The sequence below is a fragment of the Lepidochelys kempii genome, chromosome 10, assembly GCF_965140285.1.
Source record: "Lepidochelys kempii isolate rLepKem1 chromosome 10, rLepKem1.hap1, whole genome shotgun sequence".
In the NCBI taxonomy this organism is placed as follows: Eukaryota; Metazoa; Chordata; order Testudines; family Cheloniidae; genus Lepidochelys; species Lepidochelys kempii.
In genome coordinates this window covers 73,115,707-73,123,103 of record NC_136389.1, presented here as the reverse complement: position 1 = coordinate 73,123,103, position 7,397 = coordinate 73,115,707, and positions in this window count along the sequence as shown.

Genomic DNA, 7,397 nt, shown 5'->3' with positions numbered 1-7,397 from the left:
AGATGATAAACTACTCAAGATAGTTAAGTCCCAGGCAGACCGAAGAGCTACAAAAGGATCTCTCTGAACTGGGTGACTGGGCAACAAAATGGCAGATGAAATTCAATGTTGTTAAATGCAAAGTAATGCACATTGGAAAGCATAATCCCAACTGTACATATAAAATGATGGGGTCTAAATTAGCTATTACCACTCAAGAAGAGATCTCGGGAGTCATGGATAGTTCTCTGAAAACATCCACTCAATGTGCAGCGGCAGTCAAAACCGTGAACGATGTTGGGAATCATTAAGAAAGGAATAGATAATAATAGGACAGAAAATATCATATTGCCTCTATATAAATCCATGGTACACCCACATCTTGAATACTGCGTGCAGATGTGGTCACCCCATCTCAAAAGAAAAAAACATTTTGGAATTAGAAAAGTTTCAGAAAAGAGCAACAAAAATGATTAGGGGTATGGAACTGCTGCAGTATGAGGAGAGATTAGGAAGACTGGGACTTTTCAGCTTGGAAAAGAGATGTCTAAGGGGAGGGATGTGATAGAGGTCTATAAAATCATGACGGGTGTGGAGAAAGTAAAGAAGGAAGTGTCATTTATTCCTCATAATACAAACTGGGGGCCACCAAATGAAATTAATTGGCAACAGGTTTAAAACAAAGGGAAGTATTCACGCAATGCACAGTCAACTTGTGGAACTCCTTGCCAGAGGATGTTGTGAAGGCCAAGACTATAACAGGGTTCAAACAATAACTAGATAAATTCAGGGAGCATAGGTCCATCAATGGCTATTAGCCAGGATGGGCAGGGATGGTGTCCCTAGCCTCTGTTTGCCAGAAGCTGGAAATGGGTGACGGGATAGATCACTTGATGATTACCTGTTCTGTTCATTCCCTCTGAGGCACTTGGCATTGGCCACTGTCGGAAGACAGGATACTGGGCTAGATGGACCTGACCCAGTATGGCTGTTCTTATGCTCTTAAGAGAGAAGGTGTCACTGGTGAAGTTCAGTCAATATAAAGGGGAATCTTGCTTTGTCCCCCAATAATGATGACTCCCAGAATCTAATGTGCAAGCCCCTTTGTCTGGAGGTCCAAAGTAGACAGATACAAGGAAGGCAACACAGGCAACATGGCGCAGTGACCGGCTGTCTCAGGGAAGAAAATGAATCAACACAATCCACGTTGGTCCTCACCACAACTCAACTCAACAGCCTGGAATCATGCAGACAAAAGTCACTGAGTTTTCTTCAGCTCCTAGACAATAGGATGAACATTTTGCAGCTCACTGAATCCACCTTTGCTACCCTGGAGCCTGCATACCTGGCTGCCCCAAGCTTCCAAGCTTTTTTGCCTTTGAAAGCCTTTGAGCTGGGCCTTTTTCACCCCACCCACTGGGAACACGGCAGCCTGTGGTTTCCCTGAGCGGGATGCAGACTAACCTAATTGCAGGCAGCTTTTAGGGTAGTCTCTTTTGTTTCCCATTTTTAAAGGGAAGCCCACAGGTTTCCCGTTTGTGAAGCCAGGATCCAGCCTACCCGACATGACTGGATTGGGTGTTCGTGAAGGGCTCAGGTGTTTAGGTGCAATCACTCTGGCAGTGCAAAGTATCCTTGTTATGCTGGATAATAAAGCTGTGGTTCAAGACAGCTTAAGGGGTTTATGTCAGATACATGCTTTCTATCGATGCTACTGTCATGGAGGTGATAGTCTGCTTAGGCTCTTCATGGGCCAGTCCTCTTCTCGTACAACCCTTATTTCAAGTACAGTCTTATACCTTTCTAGACCCTGGAGTAGTGTGAAGAGAGCCTGCCAACAAAGGATTATTGTATGCATCATCCCTTGCATGAGCCAGTTCGCTGTCTCTCCCTGTTGCATCAGATTGTCTTGGTCCTGACATTTTCATTTCTCACTTGATAACAATTGCAGTAATAGTCTAAAGGTAATTCTGTGCTGCAGACAAAGAGCAGCTGCTGTCCAGTTGGTGTCTCTCTTAAATTATGTCCTGCTGCCTGCAAAGTGAATTTAAACATCCTGATTCATAATAAACCTATTAAAATGCCATCAGGATTCAGCCACCAACCACAACAGATCAGCTGTTTTGCAGCTCTTTGTGGGGAGGTGAAGGCCATCTTTGTTATACTTGTTATATATATTGTTATACTTTTCTAAGGTATTTAATTCACTCCTGGTGGAGCAGGGCATGAAGCCTAGAGGTTTGTGACAGAAGCAGCAAGATACTAAATTGAATATTTTCATGCAGTTTGCACTGTGCTCTCAGGAAAGCTACAGAGCTGGGAGGATCTCTCTCCCAGTTTTGGGCTGCAGACATAAGGAGACCATGTAATGAGAGCAGGTAGCTAATACTGTTTCTGGGTTGACTTGTGAATACTGAATTCATTTCCAGGCAACTTCTCATTAGAAAGATGGGGACAAATGGGAAGGAGCTTGGAGAAGAGAAGCTAAAATGATCATGGACCTGGAGAAAGTGATGTGTGAGGAAAGATTAAGAGTTTAAAACATACAGCTTGGCAAAGAGACTCCAAAGGCTGGGGCTGTAGGTGGGAAGGGAAGGCAGGCATAATACCACAAATATTTGAACTCTACAAATACCATGGAGTCAGCTTGACTTATTTGGGGTGTATAAGTAGGAGTAATGGGATAAATGTGAAAGGGTATTACCAAGTTGTTTGATTAATTATTAAAAGCTAAGTTTTCTGACGGAGCTTGCCCTGCCTTTTTGTTTAGATGTTTTAAAAATAACTTTTCTCCTCTGATGTTTAGAAGGATTTTGCATGGTGCTGAGGGTAATGCCAAATGCACTTCAGCCCTCTCCCTTTCTCAATGTGCATGTGTTTGCCTGCTGCCTTTTTGGTTTCAGCTCTGCTGCTGTAGCTGGTAACCACACTTGTGCTGTGCCTAGGACAGGGCTTGCATTGTCAATGCTGACTTGGATGCAAAGTGGACAAACTGAAAAAAAAAATGTTTTTTCTCTCATACAGTGGTGGTGATCGTAGGGATAACAATAACAGCAATAAGAACAAAACTTGGGTGGCAGTGGTTTGTGATGCCCTTCTTAAAAAGGGTTGAATATTGAAGAGCTGACTCATTCCTGACAGTGAGATCTATTAGAGTATGAAACTGTTTCCAAGGAAAATAGTGGAAACCCTAATTTGCTTGGGACACTGATAGCTCAGCTGGATTAGTAAAGTTAAAAGCATAATAGTGACTTGGCAGGGGGATGGACTGAATGACCTGATACAAGAGGTTTCTTCTACCTCTAATTTCTAGCATGAATGTTCTCCCTCTGCAGTTGTTTGACAGTATCTCATAAGGGCTTAGTTTCCCAGTGACTACTCATTCATGGCTAACTAAATGAGCTGAACGTGCTTAAAAGATTTATCTCCTCACTGTATTTTCCACTGAATGCATCCGATGAAGTGAGCTGTAGCTCACGAAAGCTTATGCTCAAATAAATTGGTTAATCTCTAAGGTGCCACAAGTCCTCCTTTTCTATTTGCCACTTAGTTTTCCTGAAGCAGTTGTTTTTAAAGCTGAAAGGCAAAATAAAAAATAGATAAGGTCCTTTATTGGTTACAATGTGTAAGGTTGATTTCTAGGCTTTTTCTGTCCTGCTTGTGTGTGTGGTTTTCTGGTTATTTACATGAGCTCTAACTCCTCGTTCCTGTTTGCTGGACGACTTTGGAGGACTTGAATGGTGCATGAGGTTCTGTTGAGTGCTGTGGCTCATGATCCCCTCACCCAGTCCAGAGATCTACTTAATCACTGGCCGAACCCCTCCCAGCTTGGTATCATCTGCAAACTTTGGCCAGGACAAGCACCTGTCTGGGATGGTGACTCTAGGTAACACTTAGTCCTGCTTCAGTGCAAGGGACCGGACTAGGTGACCTGTCGGGATCCTGTCAGTCCTACATTTCTATGATATTTCTGGTGTAGTGGAAGGCTAACCCTGAAGGAGTTAAACTACGTTACTCTAACAGGAGAACACAAGTAAATTCTTAATGTTCCAGTTCTGTCCTAATTACTGCCATTTTAGAGGAGACACCACAAAGCATCCGAAAATCTAAGCTGCAGATTCTTACACATAACAGGAATTTTATGGTAGGGTGAGGAGTATCTCAGAACTTCAACCACAGAATGGGAAATAAACTAGATGACCTACTGTTAGAGCTCCATTTCTACCTACAACCGTCCATGTTTCAAATGGTGTTAGCCTTGCTTCTACATATTCTACATCTATGGCCCCCAGCATTGTCTTATTTGAGCACCTTTCTGACTCTTCTTGGTTTGTATTACCTGTCTCTCTTTAAATATGTAACTTCAATTTATATTATTACACAATCCTAAAGTTTATTGTTCATCAACTACCTTCCACTCAGAACCACTTTGTTGTTTCATAGATTCTTAAAGCTAGAACCGCCTTTGTGACCATCTAGATTCCTGCACCAAGACCAGTGATTTGTAGCTGAAATAATAATGATGGCAGTATTCCCATTTTATAGATGGCACAGAGATGACAGTGACTGGCCTAAGGTCATAAGAAGTCCGTGATTGAGGCAGGGATGGAACCTTTTTCTCTCAGCTCCTAGTTCTAAGGCTGGACCAAGTTAAATCTTTGAGCTGAAACTTGCATGCAAAGAGCAGGCATCTCTTCTGGCTGTGGGAGGAGATGAGAAGGGGCATACATTTGCTTGTGTATCTCATATCAACCTTGAATCTTGTATCAGCCTCAAATAATCACTGTGCTGATGACAAGTGGAAAATGCTTCATCCATCTTAGCTCTTTCAGTCAGTGCCCCTGCAGCCTTTGCCACTGAGTTCATGGGCTGCCCCTGCTTCCTGGAATAAGTAATTTTTTACTGTATGTGGCCTTTTCTCCAACAGGCTGCTGCCCTGACATACATTTAGTTGGAGAAAAGGTTATTTTATTTTTTTAAAAAGACACCACCTTTCTCCTCATTAGCTTTGGATTTGTAAAGGTTTAGATCAGGTTAACAACATTTGACATCTTCCTACTTCATTTCTGCTGGCACATGCCTGCAAGAGTCTGTTACAGCAGTGCCCCTTGGGCAGTGTCAGAAAGGATTGGTCTTTCTCTCTACTGTTTTATGTACCGCTGAAGAGACGGATTACCCACCATAGTATCCAAGGGCTTCCCAAGTGAATTAGAATGGCATAGAGGGTGTGTAGGGGATTTAATGAATTTTTTTCACTATTGTCCCTTCCGTGGTTACACAACCCAAGCAGGGTCTTCTGTATGAAAGCCTCAATCCTGTTGGTTATGATGGAAAAGCTTTACCAATGAGGGCCGTTCAGCATGTCCTGAAGGTGGTCACTCTTCCTTGCCCTCAGACAGAGTGAGAGACTCTCGAATGCAGTCAGTCAACTTGTGATGAAACTTCTGTCACTAGCACTCAAGCTGTGTCCCCTCCAGTTGTTATGGGGTCAGCCATGAATTAGCCTCACCTGTGTGGACAAGGCTGGTGCAAAGGAGGTCTAAGGGCCATTTCTTTGATAGCTGAGTACCAAAAGATTGTTATAAGGTCCTACTAAACCAATGACAGATTGGTCTTGTCAGAAAAGCATTATTCACTACCAGAGCTTTCGGGGAATGCTCAGGCTCCATTAACCTCCGGGGTCTGCCCATCATATCAAATCAGTCATCCCAACAGGAGCAGAATGCCTAGCCTGGAATCACAGGAAGTGATGGTCAGCCCATGGGACAGGTGAAATTTCCAATTGCCCAAGCTCAAACTATCCCAGATATTAGATCAAAAGTGTATTCCAGATGTCCTGCTACTGAATATGGAGGTCTGGCATCCTGAGACTACATATCCCAGCATGCACTGCCCTCTCAATCTATGAGAGCACATTCCGAGACCTGTATTGAGGCTGTTTGAAAGCCAAATATATTGTAGTAGGATTAGCACTCCCAAATCCTGCTGAACTTAAATAAAATGATGATTAGTAACACTCAAGCTATTTAAGGAATTGGCGTGGTTGGCACTAAACAGCTGCTTTTTACTGACCTGTTCAAGTCGACAAATAATGTTGTCCCTGCATGGCTATGTAATCATTTTAAATCACCTATTTACTGCACATTGTTTGTTCATGTTTAAAGAAACAAATGGTTTGTTCTTTACTTCTGATAGTGGGTATGTTAATTATTCAGCGTTTGTTATTTGTGGGCTATAAAGGCAATCTGAATTTATTTTCATTTCTTCTATGTATAAAAGCTGCAGGGTGTACTTTTATGTTCCCGCAGCCAAGAATTTGTGGAATTGACTAATAGTCTATGTTGCATATTTATAAACACGATTATTATTTATTAATGGAGCATTTCAGGAGTAAGTTTATAATCCTGCCACATAATACCAGCCTTTCAAAATGAAACATTCATGTAAAAGAGTCAAACTAGAGCTGGTGTAACAAAGGAATGAGTGAGAATAACTCATCAGTGTGAAAGCACAAGGGGGGGAAAGAGCTTCTTGCAAGGATGTATATGTTTTAAAAAAGACATGAGAAGTTAACAATAGAACTGTGTCCCTGGAGACTGATTCTGGGACTTTTGTGGGGGTGTAACGCTCTCTCTCACAGTGTGGCCCTTTGCCCCCCTCGAGTGGCCAGACTGTGTATTTGCACTAAAGCATTTAAACCTGGGGCACCAAACCTTCGGCCAGCGGAGGAGTGCATTGGCTGCTCATCCAGGTGCAGAGAGTTCTATTAAGTTTGAGTGGAAGGAAAAAAGTGGAAGCAGCACTTGTCTTTAACAGAGGGGGGAACTGTTGAGATGACCATTCCTAGCACGCAATGCTGGGTTTTGATACAAGCAATCACGGGGATCAAGATGGAACATTGCATTTGGGGAATAATCTTAATTTAAGGGTTTATCCTGCTGCCCGGTGCTGTAGCAGGAGTTCCTTCCATATAAGATGAGTTCAGATCTGGCCACCATTTGTATAAACCAGTACGGTACGTTAAACCAGCTAGACCTATAGAACACTGGTTCTCAAACTTATTTGATCGCACCCCCCTTCTGTGTGTCTGGAGTAGTTTATGCCTCTCCCCACTGCACAAGTACCTCTACCAATTTAAAAAAATCAACTTGCAACTCGCTCTAAATATTAAGCTATCTTGTGCAAGCATTTCTGAGCATAAAACACAGTGGTTGCTCCATATTTTCAGTCCTCAAGTAGCGAAGCAGTATTGTATGTCTTCCTCTTGCTAATTCCTCCATTTGACTTTATGCTGTGTCATGGCCTTATCTTCACTGTTTGTGTGGCTTGCTTCTCAATATCTCCCACCTGTGGTGGTGTGTCACTAGACTCAGTTTTGGCTTCTTTGTTTTTCACTTGAGGGTTTTTTGTTTTTTTTT